This window comes from Pipistrellus kuhlii, unplaced genomic scaffold (genome assembly GCF_014108245.1).
Source record: "Pipistrellus kuhlii isolate mPipKuh1 unplaced genomic scaffold, mPipKuh1.p scaffold_m20_p_40, whole genome shotgun sequence".
Taxonomy (NCBI): domain Eukaryota; kingdom Metazoa; phylum Chordata; class Mammalia; order Chiroptera; family Vespertilionidae; genus Pipistrellus; species Pipistrellus kuhlii.
Window position 1 is genome coordinate 654,626 of NW_023425541.1, and position 26,923 is coordinate 681,548.

The 26,923-nt window shown below is 42.4% G+C and overlaps 1 pseudogene; it reads left to right on the forward strand.

The window, feature by feature from the left end:
- The first annotated feature begins 192 nt into the window (after positions 1-192).
- LOC118704095 lies at positions 193-26,923 on the forward strand (annotated as a pseudogene).

Consider the following 26,923-nt stretch of genomic DNA (forward strand, 5'->3'; position numbering starts at 1 on the left):
ATTTTGCCTTGGATAAGGAGAGAGAGAAATACATAACCAGACATCCTGAGAAGAGAGACCACGGGGAGACAAATAAACAGCTCGCATATGAAAGAAAACCAGGCATCACCAGAAAAGAAAGTAAACGAAATGGAGGCAAGCAACCTGTCAGAAACAGAATTCAGAGAAATGGTGATAAGGTGGCTGAAAAGAATGGAAGACAAATTTAACAATATAAGTAAGAACCAAGATGAAATAAAGAAGGACCAAGATGAAATGAAAAATGACATTTCTGCAAAAGAGAACTCAATACAGAGCATCCAGAGTAGACTAGAAGAAGCAGAGGACCGCATCATTGAGCTAGAAGATAAGGTGAAGAAAGATATCCAACTAGAGCAGCTTCTAGAAAAAAAAAATTAAAAAGCAAGAAGAGAGCCTATGGGAAATTTGGAACAACACGAAACAAAACAACATCTGCATAATAGGGGTTCAGGAATGAAAGGAAACTGAGCAAGGAATAGAAAACCTGTTTGAATAAATAATGACAGAAAATTTCCCTGATATAGGGAAGAAAATACCCACACAAATCTAAGAAGCTGACAGAGTCCCAAGCAAAATGAACCCCAAAAGACCACATTATAATTAAATTGGTAAACACCAACAACAAGGTAAGAATCTTAAAATTGGCCAGAGACAGAAAGTTAAATACAAAGGAACCCCCATCAGACTAGCAACTGATTTCTCAACAAAAACTCATCAGGCCAGAAGGGAATGAAATGAAATATACAAAATCATGCAAAGTAAGGGTCTGTTTCCAAGAATACCGTACCCAGCAAGGCTATCATTCAAAATTGAAGGTGAAATCAGGAAACTCACATACAAAAAAGAAGTAAGGGAATTTACCTCCAAACCAGCAATGCAAGAAATGCTAAAGGGTCGGCAAAAAAAAAAAAAAAAAAAAAAAAAAAAAAAAAAAAAAAAAAAAAAAAAAAAACCCAATAGGAAGTGAAAAAAGAACACAGGGATAAAGGATAAAAATGGCGACATATATGGGCCTATCAATAATATCTTTAAATGTAAACAGATTAAAGGTTGCACTCAAAAGACATAGGGCAATGGATAGGATAAGAAATCAAGACTAATATATCTGCTGTCTACAAGAAACCCACCTCAGAAAAAATGACCCACACAGACTGAGGGTGAAGGAAGGGATGGGAAATGGTTTTCCAGGTGAATGCAAATGGAAAAAAAAAAAGCTGGGGTAGAAATACTTATATCTGACAAATTAGATCTCAAAGTGAAGGACATAACAAGACATAAGGAAGGCCACTTCATAATACTAAAGGGAGCAATCCTACAGGAAGAAATAACTCTGGTAAACATATATGCACCCAATACAGGAGCACTCACATACATAAAAAAAAAACTTCTGAAGGATATAAAGGGAGAAATTAACAGCAATAAAATCATAGTAGGAGATATTAATACCTCACTATCAACATTGAACAAATCCTCTAAACAAAAAATCAGCAAGGAAACATCAATCCTAAATGACTCACTAGACCAGATGGAATTGATTGACATCTTCAGAACACTTCACCACAAAGACACGGAATATACATTCTTCTCAAGTGCACATGGATCATTTTCAAAGACAGACCATATGTTGGAACATAGGCAAAGTCTATTCAAATTCAAGAAGATAAAAAATCATCTCAAGCATCTTCTCAGATCACAGTGGTATAAAACTGAAAAACAACTACAATAAAAACAATCCAAAAAAATTAAACACATGGAGACTAAACAGCATACAATTAAACAATGCCTGGGTTACCAGAGAGATCAAGGAAGAAGTAAAAAACATCATGGCAACAAACGACAATGAAAACACAACAATCCAAAATCTATGGGACAAAGTGAAAGCAGTCTTGAGAGGGAAGTCCATAGCTCTACAAGCCTACTGCAAAAACAAACAAACAAACAAACAAACAAAAAAAAAACACAAGAAAAAATGGTAATAAGTTACTTAACCCTACAACTCAAAGCATTAGAAAGAGAGCAACAAGAAAACCACGTTGTAAGCAAAAGGAAGTAATAAAGATCAAAGTGGAGATAAACAACATAGTGATTAAAAAAAAACAATAAAATAGAGGATCCAAGATGGCTGCTCGGGTAGACACCTAACCGCAGCAGCACACAACAATTTCAATGGAATACAACTAAAATGTAGAGTGGACATCGCCCAGAGCTACAGGTAGTCGACTGACTGAAAATTCTACAACAAGAAGGAAAGAGAAAACCAGAAGGAAAATCAGAGGAGCTGAAAAAAAGCCTAAGGTACGGAGACATGCTGCGAGCTCGCACGCACGCGCGTTCGCGCACGGAGAGGTCGCAACCAGAGAGGAGGAGAGGGCTGGGTGCTGCCTGGCGTTCCCTAGCGGGAAGGAAATAAAACCCCCAGCCTGGGCTAAACCCCCGAACCAGCAGCGCTGACCCCCAGTTATGAGCCAGACCCTGGGGACCCAGGCTCCGGCAGGGGGAGACGGGGCTGTGAGGCGGAATCCCAAGCAAGCAGCGAAAAGCAGGGCCCCCGGAGTCGCGCGCACATTGTGCACAGAGGACTGAATGTTGACTTTGATGCTGGATTACCCTAACGTGAAGAAACAAAGCCTCCTGCGGCGCTGTGCCTCAGTCCGGACTGCTCTGAACCCCAGCCTTGGACCAGACCCTGTGGACCCAGGCTCGGGCAGGGGGAGACGGGGCTGTGAGGCGGAATCCCAGGGGAGTGGCAAAAAGCAGAGCCCCCAGAGTCCCGCGCACCGCACGCAGAGGACAGTCTGTTGACTCTGATCCTGGACTCGCCTAGCGGGAAGGAGAAAAAAAAAAGCTCCAGACTGGAGGAATGTGACAGGGAGCAGGAGCCCCTGCCAGACACCAGCCAGCCGGGCGCAGGCAGGGAGCAGGGCCACGGGGCCTCCAGGTGGGGGGGTTGCCCCTGAGCCATCGACCTCTGAGCGCGGGCAACAGAGCCAAGGCCGGGGGCTGCATCCTGGGCAGCGCCGACCCCGGCACCAGGCTGGAGCAGCACGGGAGCCCGCGGAGAACAAAGGGGTGCCACAGGTCAACCTGCTGAGCTCCCAGGACAGGAGGAAGAAACCAAAGTTCTCAATGTGAAGACATCAAGTGAGAGCAAAAGATAGTAAAATTACTTAAGAAAGAATACAAAGAAGATCTTGAAAATTCAAAGACTAAGTCAGAACTCAACTCACCAGCCAACATTGCAACATAAATGCGTTTAAAAAAAAAAAAAAAAAAAAAAAAAAGGACAGAATGTTGGAACAGTGGCGGCCAGGCCTAGAGTGCCCAGGCACAAAGCAATGGCAACTGGGCCCGGAGCAGCAACGGCCAGGCCCCAGAGCAGCAGCTGCCAGAACCAGAGCAACAACAGCCAGCACTGGAGCAGCCAGACCTGGGGCAGTGGCAGCCAGGCCTGAGGAGGAGGCAGCCAAGCCCAGGGAGGCCAGTCTAGGAACACCCAGACCCGGAGTGGCCGGGCCCGAAGAAGCCGGGCCCAGAGCAGCCGGGTTGGGAGCAGCCAGGTCCAGAACAGCAGTAGCCAAGCCTGAAGCATCCAGGCTGGGAGCGGCCAGACTCGGAGAGGCCGGGCCTGGGCAGCCGGGCCCAGAGCAGCCGGGTCTGGTGCAGCCAGGCCCGGAGCAGCGGCTGCCAGGCTGGGAGCGGCCAGGCCCAGAGCAGCCGGGTCTGGTGCGGCCAGGCCCGGAGCAGTGGCTGCCAGGCTGGGAGCGGCCAGGCCTGGAGCAGCCAGGTTGGGTGCTGCCAGGCCCGGAGCAGCAGCAGCCAGGTCCAGAGCAACTAGATCGGGAGCGGCGGTGACCAGACCCGGAGCAGCTGGTTGTGGAACGAACCAGAGCAACAGAGGCCAGGCCCGGAACAGCCAGGCCCGAAACAGCTCGCTCTTTGCCTGCCCCTGCCCCACGGCTGCCTGTCAGACATGGCTGGAAACTTTTGTGGGAACTTGTGGGTCTGCTGAATCAAGTGATGAAGGCTTAGATCTGGATGTGTTGAGTTTGTATAGGGCTGGGGTGTTGATCTGTGAGTGCCTTGGGTGGGGCCTGGATGAGGCTGGTTGACCTATTTGGAAATGTCTTTTGTGTGAAATGTATCATTGGGCATGTGGTGGTATTATTGATATGAGAAAATGCTAAGTAACTGATTTACTATCTGAAAAGGGATTTACTATCGGGGAAAGGGAGGGAGGAAGAGACTGAACATAAACTGCACCTATGGATGAGGACAATGGGGGATGGGGAGGGGGCGGAGGGTGGGATGGGAACCTGGTGGAGGGGGGAAGAAATGAGGAACCTTTGTAACAATTTGAACAATAAAGATTGATTTAAAAAAAAAAAACAATAAAAAAGATTTAAAAAATCAAGAGCTGGTTTTTTGAAAGGATATAGAGGATTGATGAATCTCTAGCCAGGCTCACCAAGAAGCAAAGAGGGAGGACCCAAAACCAGTCTGTCATTCTTTTTCATTATGTTTTCTTTATCTGGTTTTGGTATTAGTGTGATGCTGGCTTCATAGAAGGAGCTTGGAAGTGTTCCTTCCTCTTGAATTTTTTGCAATAGTCTGAAGAGGATAGGATTTAGTTGTTCCTTGAAAGCTTGGTAAAACTCCCCTGTGAAGCACTCTGACCAAAGGCTTTTGTTTTCAGGCAACTTTTTGATGACTGCTTCACTTTCTTTCATAGTTACTGTCCTATTGAGCTGTTTGGATTCTTCCTGATTGAATTTTGGAAGGTTATATTTTTCTAGGAATATGTCCATTTCCTCCAGGGTGTCCAGTATGTTGGAACAGAGTTGTTCATAATATTTTTTAACAATGCTTTGTATTTTGGCAGAGTCTGGTCTTATTTCACCTCTTTCATTTCTAATTTTATTTGGGTCCTCTCTCTCTGCTTCTTGGTAAGCCGGCTAGATGTTTTATCAATCTTGTTTATCATTTTAAATAACCAGCTCTTGGTTTTGTTGATCTTTTGTATTGTTTCTTTGGTCTCTACATTATTTATCTCTACTCTGATCTTTATTATTTCCTTCCTTCTGCTTACAATATGGTTTTTTGTTGCTCTCTTTCTAATGCTTTGAGTTGTAGGGTTAAGTAACTTATTACCATTTTTTCTTGTTTTTTTTTTGTTTGTTTTTTGTTTTTTGTTGTTGTTTTTTTGCAGTAGGCTTGTAGAGCTATGAACTTCCCTCTCAAGACTGCTTTCACTTTGTCCCATAGATTTTGGATTGTTGTGTTTTCATTGTCGTTTGTTGCCATGATGTTTTTTACTTCTTCCTTGATCTCTCTGGTAACCCAGGCATTGTTTAATTGCATGCTGTTTAGTCTCCATGTGTTTAATTTTTTTGGATTGTTTTTATTGTAGTTGTTTTCCAGTTTTATACCACTGTGATCTGAGAAGATGCTTGAGATGATTTTTTATCTTCTTGAATTTGAATAGACTTTGCCTATGTTCCAACATATGGTCTGTCTTTGAAAATGATCCATGTGCACTTGAGATGAATGTATATTCCGTGTCTTTGTGGTGAAGTGTTCTGAAGATGTCAATCAATTCCATCTGGTCTAGTGAGTCATTTAGGATTGATGTTTCCTTGCTGATTTTTTGTTTAGAGGATTTGTTCAATGTTGATAGTGAGGTATTAATATCTCCTACTATGATTTTATTGCTGTTAATTTCTCCCTTTATATCCTTCAGAAGTTTTTTTTTTATGTATGTGAGTGCTCCTGTATTGGGTGCATATATGTTTACCAGAGTTATTTCTTCCTGTAGGATTGCTCCCTTTAGTATTATGAAGTGGCCTTCCTTATGTCTTGTTATGTCCTTCACTTTGAGATCTAATTTGTCAGATATAAGTATTTCTACCCCAGCTTTTTTTTTTTCCATTTGCATTCACCTGGAAAACCATTTCCCATCCCTTCCTTCACCCTCAGTCTGTGTGGGTCATTTTTTCTGAGGTGGGTTTCTTGTAGACAGCAGATATATTAGTCTTGATTTCTTATCCTATCCATTGCCCTATGTCTTTTGAGTGCAGCCTTTAATCTATTTACATTTAAAGATATTATTAATAGGCCTTTATATGTCGCCATTTTTATTCTTTATCCCTGTGTTCTTTCTTCACTTCCTATTGCTTTTTTTTCTCCCCCCGACCCTTTAGCATTTCTTGCATTGCTGGTTTGGAGGTAATAAATTCCCTTACTCCTTTTTTGTATGTGAATCTCCTGATTTCACCTTCAATTTTGAATGATAGCCTTGCTGGGTACAGTATTCTTGGAAACAGACCCTTACTTTGCATGATTTTGTATATTTCATTTCATTCCCTTCTGGCCTGATGAGTTTTTTTTTGAGAAATCAGTTGCTAGTCTGATGGGGGTTCCTTTGTATTTAACTTTCTGTCTCTGGCCAATTTTAAGATTCTTACTTTGTTGTTGGTGTTTTCCCACTTAATTATAATGTGCCTTGGTTTTGGTCTTTGGGGTTCATTTTGCTTGGGACTCTGTGAGCTTCTTAGATTTGTGTGGGTTTTTTCTTCCCTATATCAGGGAAGTTTTCTGTCATTATTTCTTCAAACAGGTTTTTTATTCCTGACTCAATTTACTCTCCATCTGGAACTCCTATTATGCATATGTTGTTTTTTTTTTCATGTTGTCCCAAAGTTCCCTTAGACTCTCCTGCTTTTTATATATTTTTTCTAGAAGCTGCTCTAGTTGTGTATTTTTTTCCATCTTGTCTTCTATCTCCACGATGCAGTCCTCTGCTTCTTCTAGTCTACTACTGAAGCTTTATATTGAGTTCTTTAAAGCAGAGATGTCATTTTTCATTTCTTCTTGGTTTCTTCTCCATTTCATCTTGGTTCTTACTCATATTGTCAAATTTGTCTTTCATTCTTTTCAGCCACCTTATCACTATTTCTCTGAATTCTTTCTCTTATAGTTTTCTTGCCTCTATATCATTTACTTCCTTTTCTGGTGATGCCTGATTTTCTTTCATATGCGAGCTGTTTATTTGTCTCCCCATGGTGTCTCTTCTCCGGATGTCTGGTTATGTAGTTCTTTCTCTCTTCCTCTTATCCCACGAAAAATCTGACCCTTACATGGTGGAGTGCACAGCTCACCCGAATCTGCATGTTTGTGCCAATTGTAGACTGATGCTCTGGGGCTCACAGCTGTTTGGCAGCTGCTGCAGCAGTAGCTTTTCAGGCTTCCAATAAGATCCACTCTCTTCCTCAAGATGGCATCTCCGTGTCTGACCTTGTAGCTCTGGGAGGGGACCCAGCAGCAGTGGGGTCTGCCCGGTCAAGGGAACCCTATCTAGTAGTTGCCCACCTTCTGCTGGAGTCTTGCTGTCCCCTAACTTGCCAACAAACACTCCTCAAAAAAACCTCAGCTGCTCTTTCTTTCCACTCTGGGACAAGGTTCAGAACATGTCTGTCTATTCTTCCACCATTTTCTGAATTCCTGAAGGAATCTTTAGGGTTTTCCATTATTGTATCATTTCATCTGGTATTTGTGAGTGTTTTACTTCCTTCTTTCCAATTTGAGTCACTTTCATTTCTTCTTCTTCTTCTCTGATTGCTATGGCTAAGACTTCCAATATTATGTTTTGGAAGAAGGCAAACTTGTTTTATTCCTGTTATTAGGGGAAATAGCTTAAGTTTTTTCCCCCATTCATAATGTTGTCTATAGGTTTGTCATATGTGGCTTTTGTTATGTTCAATTATGATCCCTCTATTCCCATTTTGCAGAGTTTTTATCAAGAAAATATGTTCTCTAATTCACCTTTGGGAGAGGAAAAATGTCGACTGAATAGGCAGACATGTCTTGTGTCTTGTTCTGGAGCAGATAGAAGTAGTAGTTAAATAGGATAGCATCCACCTAAAAATGGCAAATTAGACACAGCTGGTGAGAAAATTTGCAGCTGGAAAAAGCAGGGGACACCTGGAGAATGGTAGGTTAAGAGATCTGGGCTTGAGGTAGACATCCAAACTACCAGGTTGAGAGGGTCAGGTTGAAGCTGCACTGCACCATGTCCACATCCCTTGGGGAGAGGCATAACATCCAACTATGGAAAGGAATTCCACAGGGCTGCTAGTGGCACAGGAACCTATATCTAAGTCCCCAGCCATGAGAGATTACACCCAGAAAGTTGGCCTGAAGAGCTATCTGAGCTGCATGGTGCAGGTGGTGAGAGCAACTCACAGTTGCATGGTGGTTTTGTCTCTGTTCTGTCTATGCTCTTATTCACTAAACCCATTTCATAGGACCTTTCAATTACAAACATTCACATGAGGCTGAAATGCAGGTAGAGGTATATATTTGTGCAGTCTTGGGAGAGTTTGTGGAGTAGAACAAGGCAGGGAGAGGTGACCAGAAATCCTGTGCTGAGACAATTGTGACCATTCAAACCTAAGCAGCCATTTTTCTCCTCAATATCCAGCTCCTCCCAGCAACCTCAAGAAAGCTAATACAACCACACCCAGCTTACACCTTAAGGTTTACAAAGGAAACAAAGACTCTGGATAGCCTCAAAGAGCCCTTAGGGACTGAGTTGAAGAAGGGCCACTCAGTTCTGGAAAAGGATACAGTAGCACCTCCACCTAAAGCCCTGTCAGAAACCAATGCTAGAGTTATTAAGATTGAAAGCAGGTAGACTGGCAAAGCAGCCAAATTGGTTTTACCTGCTTGCAGACAAGGCCTGTGGAGACAAACAGAGGAGTGGTGGATCACTTGAAACTTCAACATGGTGTTGACTACCTAACAGGAAACTAAGAAGTGGCAGACAGAACAGAAGAGTGGAATCTTAAACAAGCCCACATGGGACAATAAAACTCAGCTGAAGCAAACAACACTTCTTTTTTTAAAAAAATTTAATAAATCTTTATTGCTCAGATTATTATAATTGTTTTTCTTGTTCCCCAATAGCTCCCTTCCACCTGGTTCCCAACCCAGCCTCTGCCGTTACCTCCCCCCTCCATTGTCCTCATCCGTAGGTTTACCATTTTGGTCCAGTCTCTTCCTGCACCCCCACACCCTTTTCCCCCTGATAATTATCAATACACTCCCTTTCTTTGCCCCTGATTCTGTTATATTCACGAGTTCATTCTGTTCATCAGATTTTTAATTCACTTGATTTTTGGGTTCACTTTTGATATATATGTATTTGTTCGTATATAAATTTTATCTTTACTTTTTTCTTCTTCCTATTCATAAAGAATACCTTTCAGCATTTCATGTAATAATGGGTTGGTGGTGATGAACTCCTTTAGCTTTTTCTTATCTGTGAAGCTCTTTATCTGCCCTTCAATTCTCTTTTTTTATTATTATTATTTTATTTAATTAATTTCTTTATTGATTAAGGTATCACATATTTGACCTCAATCTCCCATTCCAATCCCCCATCCCCTATTGTCCTTGACCATTGGTTAGGCTCATATGTGTGCACATAGGTCCTTTGGTTGATCTCTCCCTTTTATCCCCACCCTCCCTTTGAGGTCCAACAATCTGTCGCATGGCTCCTTATCTCTGGGTCTGTTCTTGTTTATCAGTCTATGTTGTTCACCATTTCCCCTAGATGAGTGAGATCATATCTCACTGGAAATATACTTATAAGAATCAAAAATGAGACAAGCAATAATCGTTATCCTGAAAAGCATATGCATCAGTCTATAGTGAGCTTCTTTCTGGACTACCAATTCTTTTTTTTTTTTAATTATTATATGTGTATATATCTTACCATTGCCCCTCCACTCCCATACATGCCCTCCCTCCCCAGAGTTTTGTGTCCATTGGTTGTACTTATATGCATGCATACAAGTCCTTCGGTTGATCTCTTATCTCCCCAATATCTCCCTACCCTACCTGCTGTAATTTGACAGTCTGCTTGTTGCTTTACTGTCTCTGTATCTATTTTTTTGTTCATCAGTTTATAATGTTCTTTATTTTCCATAAATGACTGAGGTCATGTGGTGTTTCTCTTTCATTGATTGGCTTATTTCACTCAGCATGATGTTCTCCAATTCCATCCAGGTTGCAGCAAATGATAAGAATTCCTTCTTTTTTATGGCAGCATAGTATTCCATTGTGTAGATGTACCATAGTTTTCGGATCCAATCATCAGCTGATGGGCACCTAGGCTGTGTCCAAATCCTAGCTATTGTAAATTGTGCTGCTATGAACATAGGGATGCATATATCCTTTCTGATTGTTGTTTCTAGTTTCTTGGGATATATGCCTAGGGAGTGGGATTACTGGTTCAAATAGGAGTTCCATTTTTAGATTTTTGAGGAAGTTCCATACTGTTCTCCACAGTGGTTGCACCAGTCTGCATTCCCACCAGCAGTGCACGAGGGTTCCTTTTTCTCTGCATCCTCCCTCGTTTGTTGATTTGTTGATGTTAGCCATTTTGACAGGTGTGAGATGGTACACATTGTCGTTTTGATTAGCATCTCTCAGATAATTAGTGATTTTGAGCATGTTTTCATGTGCCTCTTGGCCTTCCTTCTGTCTTCTTTTGAAAAGATTCTATTTAGGTCCATTGCCCATCTTTTAATTGGATCATTTATCTTCCTTTTATTAAGTTGTATAAGCTGCCTGCAGATGTTGGAGATTAAACTTTTATCAGTGATAACATTTGCAAATATGTTCTCCCATACAGGAGGCTTTCTTGTTGTTTTGTTGATTGTTTCTTTTGCTGTGAAAAAGCTTTTTATTTTGAAGTAGTTCCATTTGTTTATTTTCTCTTTAGTTTGCATTGCCCTAGGGGCAGTATCAGTGAAAAAGTTCTTTTGGCATATGTCTGAGATTTTGCTGCCTGTGGATGCCTCTAGTATTTTTATGGTTTCCCGTCTTATGTTTAAGTCCTGTATGCATTTTGAGTTTATTTTTGTGTATGATGTAAGTTGGTGATCTAGTTTCAATTTTTTGCATATAACTGTGCAATTTTCGCAACACCATCTATTGAAGAGATTGTCTCCACCAGTTCTTTTGAGATCCAGTTTCAATGACAAACAGTTCCTTATGTGTACATGTCTTCAATGATTTCTCAGTTCTGGGTGATGGGCAAATGGTGGTAATGCAGGTCCAAACCTCTCTGATTTGGTCCTTGGCAACCTGCAATGATATACAGCTGCTGACTGCTATTATGGTGAGGCGTCATCAGTGACTTCCATCTCTGGACTGCTTCTCTTCTGCTTTCATGGTTGGAGTAGTCCTGTCAATTCCTCTCTGTTTACCAGAATCCACATGGTCTCAGAGTTGTTTTCTGAAAATATACAAACATATTCTCGACCAAAAGTTAATAAAGGAATATTTTCTATCAATTTGACTTGGGATCCTTTTTCATTTTTTGCCCAAATGATTTTCCTCTGGCTTGTTTTGACACCATGTGTGTTTTCATGGGTGTCTTGCTAATAGCATTACAATTAATTTTCTAAAGTACAAATTTTCTAGCTGTAATTTACTTTCAGTATATTTTTCCTTACATGATATTCTTCTACTTTTCCCCTTTTTTGATTTAAATATTAGGAGGCTTTTGGAAATTTTATAATGCAGTCTTAATAGCTTTCAAATTTTAATTTTTTGCACTATAATATGACTGGTTTAGGTTCATTTCCTGTTGTAAGATTTTATCCTTAGATGAACTACCAATAAAAATTTTAGTTAACACTTTAGGAACAGCTTTTTTGTCATGTGCAATTAGTTTTTCTAGGATATTCTCTTATTTCAATTAGCTAATTTAAATTAGCCTGAATATTTGTCCACTATTTAACTATCAAATTTATTGCTCTAAAACAATCCTATTTTACCATGTAAATATTAGGGGAAAGGATTATTTGCCTTCTTGAGTAGGCCCTGAGCATTCCTGGTGGTAGGCTGGATTTAGATATCAAAAACCCACTTCCCCACACCATGTTCAAAGACTACTCAAACAAGTCTTATTGTAGTGCAAGGGCAGCTGCTGTCAGCCAAGTCTCTGTCTTTTACCCAGGTCCTGATTTGAGCTGGGCATGGGAAGGTAAGCAGCCATGGGGGCAGGAGACTCTCTCAGCAGGTGTGAGGTTTCAGACCCCTGCAAAGTTTTGAGCGTGAGGGTCTGTGCCACACCTCAGTTGACCCCCAAGTTTTCTCCTGATGGACCCTCTTTGACTGTGACTGTCTTAGGTTGTTCCTTCCCTGACGAATCTTACCCATCACTGGCTAACCAGCCATTCTCTGGAGCCAAACAGGGTGATGTGAGGTTAGGTTATGTCTCCTTGTTATCCTTTGTGCCCTTCAATTCTCAATGATAACTTCGCTAATAGAGTAATCTTTGTTGTTGGTTCTTGCTATTCATCACTTTGAATATTTCTTACCACTCCCATCTGGCCTGCATAGTTTCTATTGAGAAATCAGCTTATAATTGTATGGGTTCTACCTTATAGGTGACTAACTGTTTTTCTCTTGCTTCTTGTAATATTCTCTCTTTGTCTTTTGCCCTTGGCATTTTAATTATCATGTGTCTTGGTGTGGTCCTCTTTGGATTCCTTTTGTTTGGGGTTCTGTGCACTTCCTGGACTTGTAAGCTATTTCTTTCACCAGGTGGGAGAAGTTTTCTGTCATTATTTCTTCAAATAGGTTTTCAGTATCTTGCTCTCTCTCTTCTTCTGGCACCTCCATAATTCTTATGTTGGTATGCTTGAAGTTGTCCCAGAGGCTCCTTACATTATCTTCAACCTTCTGGATTCTCTTCTCTTCTTGCTTCTCCAGAGGAGTGTCCTTTTTCTCTTTGTATTCCAAATCTTTTACTTGATTCTTGCATTCCTCTAGTCTGCTATTGGGTCTCTGTATAGTATTTTTTATTTTAGTCAGTGTATGTTTAATTTCTAGTTGTTTCTTTTTTCATATCTTCAAGGGTCTCAGTAAATTTATCGGCACTTTCTAGGAAATTCTTGAAGAACTTTATAACCGTGGTTTTGAACTCTATATCCAGTCATTTGTTCTCCTACATTTCTTCCATTTGAGATCTGTTTCCTTTCTCCTCATTTTTGCTGCTTCCCTGAGTTGGTAGGGTGGCTTTTTGTGCTTGGTGTCCTATATGGTCCAGTGGGTCAACCTCCCCAGTTACCTGAAGTAGACACTCTTGGTGCTCCCCTTTGTGAACTGCATGTACAGCCTTGTTGTAGCTAAGTCTTGATTGTTGTTCGTATCCCTGGGAGGAATTGACCTCCAGGCCAATTGGATGTGAGTATCAGCTGTGTCTACTCTGGGATAGCTTCTGTATTGAAGACAGTCTTATAGGATCAGACTTGTAAAATTGCAATAGCCTCTGTGCTAGCTTGTATGGGGCGGAGTCTCAGGGCTGAGTTGACAATCTTGGCTTCCCGTCAGCCCAGCCCTGTGCTCATGCCTCAGTCCTCTGGCATCCACGGATCCCCTGAGTTTCTGCCCGACAGTCCAGATTCCACCTGCATAAGCATGAGTGCCCCAGTGGCTTGTCCGAAACTGGATTGGGTCTCTGTATAATATTTTTAATCCCAATGCAGTCAGAACTGGAATTCAGTGCAGTCAAGAACTTCTGGCTCCTTCAGCTATGGAGAGGCTGTGGCAACCTCAGCAGTCAGACCTCTGTGTACACACTCACTTGTGCATGAGCACCTATAGAGCCTGCCAACTGCGTATCCTGGCTCCCCCAGTCTCCGAGTCTCCATGTGCCCTTCTCTACAGTCCAGATTTCACCCGTATGAGCCTGGGTTCATGGGGTTTCAACCAGGGCTGGGGTTCAGTGCAGTTGGAACTGGGGTTGAGTGCAGTCGGGGGCTTCCTTTCCCCTCCCGCCAGCCTGGCACTTGGCCGCGTTTCCTCTCTGCATGATGCTTTGCAGCTCCCCTGATCCGTTAGCCTCTCTCCTTCTTTCTGTTTGTAGAATTTCCACTCCACCAGCTTTCCTGTGGTTTTGGATGATGTCTGTTCTTTTAGTTGTTGTTTTGAAATTGTTGTGAGGTAGCAGTTTACATGCTTACCTAGGACGCCATGTTGGTTCTCCAAACACTTTTTTTTTATTAAAATGTTTTTATCCTTACTTTTTTTGTTTCAAATTTTTTGTATTATTTTCTCTGCATTCTATTTTTAGTTTTCATTTTTATTTTATCTTTTGTCCACCATTTTCTTACTCACTTCTGCCTTTTTCATATTGTTTTCTCTTCTCCTCTCCCTGCTTTAGTTTTTCTCTTTCTTTTATTTATACCCCTTATGAAAAAATGATCTTCTTTAGACTGTCAAACTACATCAGGAAGGTAGAGGAGGGTTGGGGGAGGGTGAGAGATGAACTGAAGGACTTTTATGCATGCATATAAGCACAACCAATAGATGCAAGACACTGGGGGCAGAGGGGTGAGGGCAAGTGCCAGGGGGTAGAGGAGGCTGGGGGGAGGTCAATGCAGAAAAAAAGGAGACATATGTACTGCTATTTTTAATACCTTAAACAATAAAATTAAATTAAATTTAAAAATAAAAAAATAATCTTCTTTATCTGTTTTATTAATGTGTTATTGTTATTATAATATCTGTTGGCTTACTTATACATCTAATTTCCTCTCCTCTGATCCAAGTCCATGTATCCTTAAGGCCCTTTTGTCTTTTTTTGCTAGTCAATTTTTTTATGCTTTTGTTTTTCTTCTCCTTTCGTCTTCTCCTAATTGTTTCAGTAGTTTCAGTCACTAAACTCAAGCCTATTTTCTCTCTCCTCTATTATCATTTTCCAAAAATAAATGAATAAATATATAAATATAAAACCTTAATGTGCAAATAGACTGAATAGCAGAACAACCAAACAACTGAACAACCAGTCACTATGACATGTGCTCACCACCATGGTGGCTGTTGGCAGAGGGCAGTAAAGTGTGGAACATTGAGGGGGTCTGCCGTGGTGGGATGGTGGAGCAGGTTACTGGGGGTGCCAGACCAAGGCGGAGCACTTATCACTGTCATTGGGGTGATCCTCCAGTGGTTACTGAAAATACTTTGCTCCTGCACACTGCAGCCTCACCCAGCACTTGCACCTGCTGCCGGTGTCAGTGCTGCTTGCACCCACTGCTTGTACCTGTTGCTGGCACCCGGAGCTGGCCAAAATCACTTGGCACCATCAGTGGGTGCAAGTGGTGACTGCTGGCCTGGATCGAAGGGCTTCTCCACCTTCCCTGCTCCTGAGGGGCAATCTGGGCAGAAGCCACTGTTCGCACCTACTGATGGCACCTACCCCACTCACACTTGCTACTGATGTTGGCTCCAATTGCTCCATGCCATTAGCGGGTGCAAGCAGTGCTGATGCCATCAGTGGCAGTGGCAGAAGCGGAATTACTGGCAGACAGGGGACCAGGGGCTGCAGCAGGAGGGGCTAGGCAGAGGCACAGAGGATGAGCCAAGGCCCACCCCTGTCCCCACTGTAGCCTCATGGCCAACAGTTCCTTTCAAAGTGCATGAATTTGTGCATTGGGACCCTAATCTATCCTAATATATAAAAATCCTGGGGCCATCATGACCAGAGGCTCAACCAACCGGAATTCAGTCCTGACTGCTGCTGTTGCAGGCACGGTGACCCAGCACTGATTGCTGAGGGGGCTACGAATCAGGCCCAGAGAGTGGCCTGAAGAGAGAAGCAGTGTCTGACCCATAGCCTCTGTGGCAGCTGTTGATCAGCACTTGCCTCTCTCTTTCTCTCCAGGCCTACCTAGCCAGGAACTGCACCTCCATTTCTCTTCAGGCCTCCACCATTGCTGCTGATCAACTTTGCTTTTCTGATCAGGCCCCATTTGTTATGCCCAGAGATGCCGACTGGCATAGAAACTGACCAATCAGAACCAAATCTGTGTCAACTGTGAGGAGCCAATGGCTGCCTAGAACGTGGAGATTTTGACACCGACTGGCATAAAAACTGACCAATCAGAACCAAATTGGCTGGCAGAGGAGGGAAGTTGGGGGCGCAATCAGGTCTTCAGGGGAGGGCAGTTGGAGACGAGATCAGGCTGCAGGGGAGGGTAGTTGGGGGTGACCAGGTCAGCAGAGGAGGGTAGTTGGGGGTGATTGGGCCAGTAGGGGAGCAGTTAGGTGTTAATCATGCCAGCAGGAGAGCAGTTAGGGGGTGATCAGGCTGGCAGGCAGAAGCGGTTAGAAGCAATCAGGCAGGTAGGCAGGTGAGCAGTTAGGAACCAGCAGTCCTGGATTGTGAGAGGGATGTCCGACTGCCGGTTTAGGCCCAATTCTACAGGGATTGGGCCTAAACAAGCAGTCGGACATTCCCCAAAGGGTCCCAGATTGGAGAGGGTTCAGGCTGGTCTGAGACAACCCCCCCCCCCCAAAAAGCATGAATTTCGTGCACTGGGCCTTTAGGATATATACAGAAGCCTAAGTGACTGAATGACTGAACTACTTGTTGACTGTTTGCTATGATACCCACTGACCACCACAGGGCAGACGCTCAATGCAGGAGTTGCCCCCTGGTGGTCAGTGCCCTTCCACAGTGGAAGCGCTGCCCAGCTGACTGACTGGTCACAGCAGCCCACCAGCTGGGCAGCAGCCACTCACTCCCTCACTAGTCCTACAGGTTCAATCTCTGGAGAACAGGCCAGGCACCGATGAACCTGTGCCTCCTCCAGGAAGATTCCAATAGCACTGCAGGCCTCCTAAAAGTTGGCCTCAGGCACTGTAGCTGCTTCCCCTCCCTATATGCTCTGCAAGAAAGAAATGATATGAAAGCAACCAACAGGTGGCTCCTGACAACCATCAAGAAAGAGTGATGGATCCAGATCCCCAGAGGGCCAATCACATACTCTGCTCCTAAGGATGGGCACCAGATGCAGGGCTCATGACTGGTGAGCTCAACTGACTGTGTGCCAGTCTATGGCAGGTGCAGTGAGACCAGGATAAGCAGGAGTGGCAAGCAGGAGTGGCAGGCAGTGTTGGACTGTGGGTTTCTGCCTTATCCCCAAGGGAGCCCACCCATACATGAATTCATGCACCGAGCCTCTAGTAAATAAAGAAATTTATTTATTTATTTATTTATTTATTTATTTATTTATTTATGTATTTATTTATTTATCTTTTCTTCTTATCCACTCATTCTTTTTCTACCTCCTCTATACTGAACGATGGTCCTTCCCCTATTCATCTAATTCCTTAACTTTACTTTCTGTATATAAGTTCTGCTTCTATAGATTATGTCCCCCCCCCCCCTTTTTTTTTTCTGGGTGTTTGTTGTTTGCATTTTTTGGTTTGCTTGTTTTTTGTTTTCTCCCCATTTTTTTTTTTCATTTTCTCTTGTACCATTTTTGTTTACTCGATATCATTTTTTGCTCTCTTTTCTCTGGTGGTTACTTTTATTGGGATTATTGATGTCATGAATAAATTCATATTTTGTTCCTTTTGTGTCATGTCTTGTTGCATTGTATTTGGTGATGTTTGGTCAGCATTGTAGAAAGTGAGCCATATAACCAGAAACTCTTAATGGAAATGCCTGAAGCAGATTTCTTTATCATGTCAAATAAGAATCTATCCTGTCAAGGACCCTCCCCCCCTTCTTTAGTTCTTATGACTGGACTAGTAATAAAATAATAAAATTGACACAAGACTAAATTAACAGGAGAAAAACAAATTTATTATCTATGCCCTAAAGATTCACAATACAATGCTCAGACCATAAAAGAAGATACAGAGACATGGCAGAACCAGGCACCTTTTCATACTTTTTAGGCAAACAATAAATTTGTGAGAAATTGACAGGAAAAAGAAAGTTAGTGCTCATTGGAAAAGGATCTAAGCAAGGTTTGAGTATTCAGTAATGAGAAATTTAAATAAAGTAGTAAATTACACAGACTTTTTGGCTCTGATTTGTTTTACTCTAGCAAAAGGGTTATCTTTTAGGCATGAGGAAAACACCTGTCACAGGGGAGATTTATTTCTTCATTCAAGGAGACAAAGGAGGGTCTGGTTGCCCTTCTGATACTAGCTGCTGGTCAAGTAACTTTAATTAAAAATAATCAATATGCCATTGTGGGATATTTTGGGGTGGCCAGTCTTGGGCCTGACATTTCCATCCTTTGAAAGTTCCCTGTATATTTCACATATTAAAAGCTGGGCTGGCAGTTGCAGAGAGAGAAAATGGGTGAAAACCTGAGTGTAAGAGATCTTCAAAGAAAGAAGAAAAACCACATAGATTAGAATGAGTATGAACAAACAGAAAAGAACAAATCAGAGCACATTTCCTCACACCCCATTGAAGCAGTCCCCCATTCCTGGGAATACGTCAGTACAATATAATGTCTTTTCTTCATTTATCTGATGGAAATTATTAATCCTCTTTTAAGTTAGGTATGATTTGTCAGTTTGGCTTATATGGAAGTAACATTTTCCAATGATGATTGCATAAGCTCCTTCTTGTTGGGAAGTCAGTGTATGTAAGGCATTATGATTCTTTTTATTGATTTGAGAGAGAGAGAGATCAGAAGGGAGGCAGAGTGAAGCATCGATTTGTTGTTCCACTTATTTATACATTCATTAGGTTAGGAGTGTCGAACTCAATCAGAGAAGGGGCCAAAATCTAAAATCCAGCCTAAATCGCGGGCCGAATGGTTTACTGAACAGTCATAAACTGTCATTGTGATGGAAACGCAGCGGAGTGCAGTGATGACAGCGCGGTGCAGGCCACATTGCAAGGCCTGGCGGGACGGATTTGGCCCGCGGGCCTTGTGTTTGACACATGTGCATTAGGTGATCCTTATTTATTTATTTATTTATTGATTGATTGTTTAAAGTATTACATATAGTAGTACATAGATCTCCACTTTTCCCCTTATTGACCTTCTCCCAGCCTCCCCTACCCCCTGTCACATGCTAGGTGATTCTTGTTATGAGCCCTGACTGGGGATCAAACCCACAATTTTGTGTATCAGGACAACATTCTAACCAACTGAGCCCAGGGCTTGTTTTGCTGTTTTTGTTTAATTTATTGAGGTGACATTGGTTAACAAAATTATATAGGTTTCAGGTGTGCAATTCTATAATAGATCATCTGTATATTATATTGTATGTTAACCACCCCAAATAAAGTCTCCTTCCATCACCACTTATCCTTTCTTTACCTTCTTCTACCTTCTCCCACTTCCCTTTCCCTTTGGTACTATAATTTTGAAGTACCACAGAGGCTAATCTCCTAACTTCTAACTAGAGAATCCCTAAAGTTTGTACAGTGGTGTTGAACCCTTGTTTAATCACTATGGAGAACTTGATTATTGCCTTTTCTAATTCATAATATTCAAAGCTGAGGAAGACTCTCAATATTGAAAAGAACTTAGAACTGTGATACACAAATGTGTGTTTTTTTCTGATTTCTCTACTGGCATGTTTATGTTGTACAGCTTTATGAACAAGGGAGACTAAATTTGCAATTATACTATCATTTAGGGAGAAGTCTTTTGTGACAAAAGGATCCAGTATCTGTGTCCATCTCACTTTCCCATTTAGTTGGGAAAAGTATATAGTTTGTTGGCACATAAAGTAAAAGGACCAGTGTGGGTTTACAGACTAGGTTCAAGTGGAATCTGTCATTTCCAGTATTTCATTATTTATACCAGTATTTATTTAAATATATTTTATTGATTTCAGAGAGAAAAAAAGAGGAAGAGAGAGATAGAAACAGCTCAGAGCCAAAAAGTCTGTGTAATCAACTCTTTATTTCCTCTTTTCTAATTTACTACTTCATTTACTACTCCTGTAGGCCCTACACTGTGGACCAATCCCACAACCTGGGCATATGCCCTGACTGGGAATTGAACCGTGATCTCCTGATTCATAAGTCAATGCTCAACCACTAAGCCATGGTGGCTAGGCATTTATGTCAGTATTCATAGATTCTATCAACCTGTGATTCAGAACAAATTGCAAAATAGAATAATAGAAATCCTATGGTTTGGTTATGGCGGCCATAAAGCTTGGTTCTGTTGCCTGGCAAAGTAGGTCCAGATTTTTTGTCCAAGTATATAGAATCTATAGTATCAGGCAGCTTAATCAGTGGATCTGCTGCAAGAAGTTGCACAAGGGTGGCTTTTAAGCCATCCAAAACTTTTGGCAATTTGGCAGATACTTGTGCCAAAAAGTGTAATGGTAGAGTCACAATTTGCTTAGCAGATTTGAAAAGACCACATGTGGAATCAAACCAGTCACCCAGCAAAAATCCAATATCATGTTTGTTTTTAATGTAAATGGAAACATTTTTATTTATTGTCTTTATCTGGGTAAGGGACAGTCCTTTAGCTTCTATTGAGTTTTCCCAGGCTCAAATAACTCATCAGAAGAGGAGGCACAGTAATGTCTGCCTTTTCGTACTTACCATACTTGGTCATTCACCCATCTTCTGTACTTAGTCCACCAGGTGTTTACATTGGCATTGACAAAGACTAGTTTCTGCTTTTTCTTTGCATTATTGAAATGTTGATATAACCAACAAATGTTGATATAACCAACAACCAACCTTGATTAGTTAACAAGGCCAGCCTTTGGTAAACTGGCATAAGATTGTCTGGTTTCTACCTTTCATATTCTTTTATTTTGATGGCAGGGTAGTATGTTAGTAGTATCTCATAGGGTCTTTCCCAGTAAGGTGACAGCATGTGTTTTCTTCTACAGACCTTGATGTACATCCATGGTTTAAAGGGATGGCAAGTCAGTTGGTGGAGGCCATGACTCTTTTTCCTACTGGCAATATGCTTCAAGTATACTAGTTAGTTTTGGTATATAGCTAGTCATAGCATCAAATTCTTCACTCAAGGTTCTACAAAATTCATTTAATCTAGGAATGGAAGGTTTAGACATGCCTATAAGTATTAGGTGTCCAGATGCTATTTCAAATGGGATTAATCCATGTCTCCAATTTGAAGTTTTTTGGATCTTTATGAGGGCTAAAGGCAAAGCTTCTGGCCATTTAAGTTTCGTACCTTGAGAGATCTTTTCTAAAGTCCTTGTTATGTCTAGACTTTTAATTTTCATTTGCCCTGATGATTAAGGATGGTATGGAGTATGAAATATTAATGACTAACCCAGAATTTCTGCAAGTAGGTGGTTAATCTCTGCTGTGAAATGAGTTCCGTGGTCTGATTGAATCCAGAAGAAAATGCCAAAAAGTAGTAATTCCAGTTATTAGTTTCATTACCACTGTTGGGCCACAAGCATATCTGGTCAGGTAACATTCAGTCCACCCACTAAACATGCAGATAATAACCAACTAATTGTCTTTTGGTTTCTTAACTATCCTCCATTTGCACGTATGTCCCATTTGGTGGGATATAAGTATAAGCCGAAAAGTCAAAAGAAAAAGGAGCTCTAGGAAGTCCATTCGGCCCAATATATAATCTAACTAGAGGCTCGGTGCATGAAATTTGTGCATACGGGGAGGGGCTCCCCTCAGCCTGGCCTGCACCCTCTTGCAATCCAGGACCCCTCAGGGGATGTCTGACTGCTGGTTTGGGTTCAACCCCACAGTCGGACATTCCTCTCACAGTCCGGGACTGCTGACTCCTAACTGCTCACCTGCCTGCCTGCCTGATCACCCCTAAGCACTGTTATGGGGCGACCCACAAGAGACAACCACCAGAGACAGAGATCAAAATCTGTGAGCCTTTATTAAACTGGCCAGTGACTGCAGTTGCAGCATTCTACCAGGGTAAAGGCCAAACTGCAGTGCAGATTACAGGTGTTACAACAAATTTATACTCAGAAACCACAAGAGGGAGTTAGGACATTTACAGTGACAACCCAAAGGTTACAAAAGTTATTTTAGCCCTCTCCAAAATACTCAGGGCACAGGTGCAATGCCTGGGCACACTTGTCTGGAGTTTGAATTTCTACCTTCCCCTAAACTCCAACCAACCCATTGTTCAGTGTACCTCCCTCTATCCCAAGGCATCCTGCCTCCAGGCAATGGAGGAGCTGTACAATGTTTGCAGCCCAGAACACCACTCTGCCTGCCTCATCATCCTAACCACTCGCCTGTCTACCATTATCATCCCTAACTGCTTGCCTGCCTGCCTGATCACCCCTAACCACTCACCTGCCTGCTTGATCACCCCTAACTGCCTCTTCCTTGGGCCCCACTCTCGTAGCTTTGTCTGGAAGGATGTTCAAAAGGTTATTCAGCTGTCTGGTCTACTTAGCTTATTACATTTTACGTATTATAAACTAGTGACCCATTGCATGAAATTCGTGCACATTAAAAGGGAATTAATTAGAAGAAATAGTTTAATACTAGGCCAGGTGCATGAAATTCGTGTATGGGGGTGTGTGTCTATGTCCCTCAGCCCAGCCTGGATCCTCTCCAATCTAAGATCTCTTGAAGGATGTTTGACTGCCCTTTTAGGACTGATCCTTAAACATGTTTGAGCATGTACAGTGAGTGACCTGATTATTATGATCTCTGAATGCATAATAATCTGGCCACTCAGTGTATATTTCATATAATAAAAGTCTAGTATGCAAATTGTCCCCTTGACCAGGAGTCCAACCAGCAGGCAGCCTGGACAACCACTTATGTCCCCTCTCCCTGGCCAGGCTGGCCACGCCCCCCCCCACCCCATGCACAAATTCATTCACTGGGCCTCTAATCTACATTAAGAAAAGAGAAGCATGCAAATTGACCATCCCTCCGCTATTTGAGTATGTAAATTAACCCAACAAAGATGGTGGCAACCATGGAGCTGAAGTGAGCAGGAGGCTTGAGTTGCCCTTGGCAACAGAGGAAGCCAAACTTCCCACCTGGCCTCCACTCAAGGAGGGGCTGAGGGCCTGGGCCACCAGGTGAGTGTGGCCATCCTGAAAATGGCCCTCAGCCCCTTACCCAGGTTAGCCACACCCCATGGGGTGAGGGTCCCCGCTGGGGGACTTGGCCAACCTGAAAACAGTTATTTGCCCCTCAACAGGCTGGCCATCTACCCCAGCAGGGACCCCTAACCTGAAGGGGGTGTGGCCAGATTGAAAACAGCCCTCAGCCCCTCACCCAGGCTGGCCATGCCTCCCCAGCAGGAACACACACCCCATGGGGGCATGGATGGCCTGCAAACCACCACAGGCTCCTTGCCTAGGCTGCCCCATGCCCCAAGGGAACCCTCAACCTGATCCAGGACACTCTTCAGGGCAAACCAGCCAGCCTCCACCCGTGCATCAGGCCTCTATCTATACTAATAAAAGGGTAATATGCTAATTAGACTGGGAGACCTTCTAGGAGACCTTCCGGACATTTTTCTGGACAAAGCCATGGTGGCAGGACCAAGGTAGAGCCGGTTTGAGGCCAAGAGGGGAGGGCAGTTTTGGGTGATCAGGCCAGGATGGGATGGAACTTATGGGTGATCAGGCTATTTGGGAGGGCTGTTGGGGGTAATCAGGCCAGTGGGGAGGGGCAATTGGGGGTAAGAAGACCAGCAGGGGGGCCAGTTGGGGGTAAGCAGGCTATCAGTGGGGGTCAGTTGGGGGTGATCAGGAAGCGGGGGGCAGTTTTGGGTGAGCAGGCCAGCAGGGGGTGAAGTTGGGGGTGAGCACACTGACACAGGGGGCAGTTGGGGGTGATCAGGCTGGCGGGGTGGGGCACTTGGGGGCGAGCAGGCCAGCGGCGGGGGCAGGGGACAGTTGGGGTTAAGCAGGCTGGCAGGTGGAGTGGTAAGGGGCAATCAGGTAGACAGGCAGGTGAGCAGTTAGGAGTCAGCAGTCCTGGATTGTGAGAGGAATATCCGACTGCCAGTTTAGGCCCAATCCCTATAAAGCAGCAGTAGAACATCCTTCAAGGGGTCCCAGTTTGGAGAGGGTGCAGGCCGGGCTGAGGGATACCACCTTGCCCATGCACGAATTTTGTGCACTGGGCCACTAGTGTGTGTGTGTGTGTGTGTGTATATATATATATAGTGGGTTCAGAAATCATAATAATCTGGTCACTCTGTTTATATAGTTAATCATTTAATAATTTAATCAGTTAATCAGTTAATCAAGTCACAGCAATTTCATAGGCAATTAGAGAAAGTTACACAGTTGAGGTAAGAAGTCTCAATTTTAGGCAATCAAAAACATGATAAAGACAGTGTGAAGCATAGTAAGACACAAAATCTTTGCTTTCTAGGCAGAAAACTTCTCAGAATATTTTATCAGGACTAATAGTCCTTTTAGTAGATGAAAGAGAATTAAGTTTTTGTTTTATTTAAGTACATTATTGATATAAAAGTTTATTTAAAGACCCTAAACAACTTTATTCAATCTTACTCAGCTTAATCATACATAAAATTTATTTTTCAAGATTCCTTTTTAATAAACATTTTATAACTTTCTGGACCCATTTTAGTTTGTCCCTTGTTCTTTACCCATTCATAAATAACCAACTTTGTTTAGGACAAAATCATTTTCAATTTGCTTAATAAAATGTATCTCCATACTTCACATCTTTTCTTAGCCTAAAAACACATCTTATTGCCCTGGCTTGTATGGCTCAGTTCGTTGGGCATTGTCTTGAGCACCAAAAGGTCATGGTTTGATCCCTGTCAGGGCAGATGCCTGGGTTGCAGGCTCCATCCTCTGTAGGGAACATGCAGGAAGCAGCTGATTGATATTTATTATCAATGTTTCTCTCTCTCTCTCTCCCTCTTCCTTCATTTCTCTCTAAAATCAATAAAAAGTATTTAAAGACAAAAAAATCTTATCATACAAAGTTGTTTCCCTCATCATTTTAGTACCTTTAATTACCTATAGTAGAATTTTTAACCTTTAGAATCACTTAATTTCTAGTGAAAATTAAGAAGTAAACAATCAGGTACCATCTTTTACTGGTAAATTTATGAATACATTTCATAATGTTTAGAAATACAGTTCACCTTTAAACAATGTGGGGGTTAGGAACACCAACCCACCCCCACCCCATGTTGTAAAAAATCTACATATAACTTTTGATTCCTCCAAAACTTAACTACATTCATCTCTTGGTATCCACAAGAGATTGCTTCCAGGAATCCCCACAAGTGCCAAAATCCATAAGCTCAAGTGTCTTATACACTGAGTGGCCAGATTATCATGATCTCTGAATGCATAATAATCTGGCCACTCGATATATATTGTGTGTATATATATATATATATATATATATATATATATATATATACACACACACACACACACACACACACACACACACACACACATATATATATATATATATATATATATCTCGAGTGGCCAGATTATATATATACCGGACCTCTGATATATATTTATTAGAGGTTCAGTGCATGAATTTGTGCGTGGGTGGGGTTTGGCAAGCCTGGCAAGGAGAGGGAACATGGGTGGTTGGCTGGGCTGCCTGCTGGTCAAACTCCTGGTCGAGGGGTCACTTTGCATATTAGCCTTTTATTATATATGATATACACTGAGTGGCCAGATTATTTTTTGTTCAGAGATCATAATAATCTGGCCACTCAGTGTATAAAATAGTATAGCCCAGCCGTCATGGCTCAGTGGTTGAGCATCAACCTATAAACCAGAAGATCAGTGTTCAAGGCTCAGTCAGGGCACATGCCTGGGTTGTGGGCTTGATTCACAGTGAGGGCATGCAGAAGGCAGCCGATCCATGATTCTCATCATTTATGTTTCTATTTCTCTTTCCCTCTCCCTTCCTCTCCGAAATCAATAAGAATACATTAAAAAATAAAATGAAAAAGATAAGGACAGAGTTGAAGGAAGGAATATGAGTTTGATGATTAATCCAAATTTACGTCAAAAGTCATAGCAAGAGTAAACAAAAACCAGGAGGAGACGTCACACAAATGTCAGGGCCTGGTATATGCACCTTTAGGGAAGGAAAAGCAATGGAAAACAAAGGAGCTGGAGGAGTCTTTCTCAGAGAGATCCAAAGAAGAGTATCGGGGAGGGCTCGAGAGAACAGAAAGTGAGCATAGAGGGTTTGTGCCTGAAAAGAACTTGAGTGACTGCTTACAAAGCAGTCCAGAAGAAAAGCTAATCACCTCCCCCAAGAAAGACCTCGGAGAGCTGGGAGAAGTTATGAGCCAAAGGAGACTTTTCCACAGGGAAACCTTCCTTTTCCATTACTTGAGAGGCCCAAGTTAATGTCCAGATGTACTCTTTTGATGAGGGCCTTACAAGACCCAGTGGCATATTGTCTCAGGAATGCAAGCTTTGTCAGGATCTAGTTCATAGCAATGAAAAGAAACAGGAATTTGGTTCCATTTTCCAGCAAATAGTCAGCTCAGTCTTAGCAGAGCCTCTTGGAATTGTTTACCCAGTACATAATAACCATTGTTCACCACGTTAAAGAGCATCACTTTGGGTCCTCAGGAATGACATTGCATGAACATTTCACTAAATACCTAAAGAGAGGAACTGAGCAGGAGGCAGCTAAGAACAAGAAAAGCCTATAGGTACACAGGAGGATAGACATTTACCCCAACACATTCAGAAAACATGGGTTGGCTAATGATGAAATAAGGCTAAGGGAAAATATAAAGATGATCCTGTTGATCTCAGCCTTGATATTGAACATTGTAAAAATCACAAGGAGAGAGATCAAGGTAAATCAAGATAATCAGTAGATTCTCCTAACTCAAGACACTTGAGGGAAAGATCGGCAGAGAAAACCTATAAAGGATCAAAGAAGCAAAAGCACTGGAGAGCAGGAGACTTGTCCAGGTCATCAGTCTCTTCCTCCCAGTCATTCCACTACTCTAAAGTAGAAGAATACACCGAAGAAATGGAGGTGAGAGAGGAGAGTACCATGGGCTTTGACAAATGAGGCCTGGGGACCATGAGCCCTAGCCGGTTTGGTTCTGTGGTTAGGGATCATGGGCCCATGGACTGA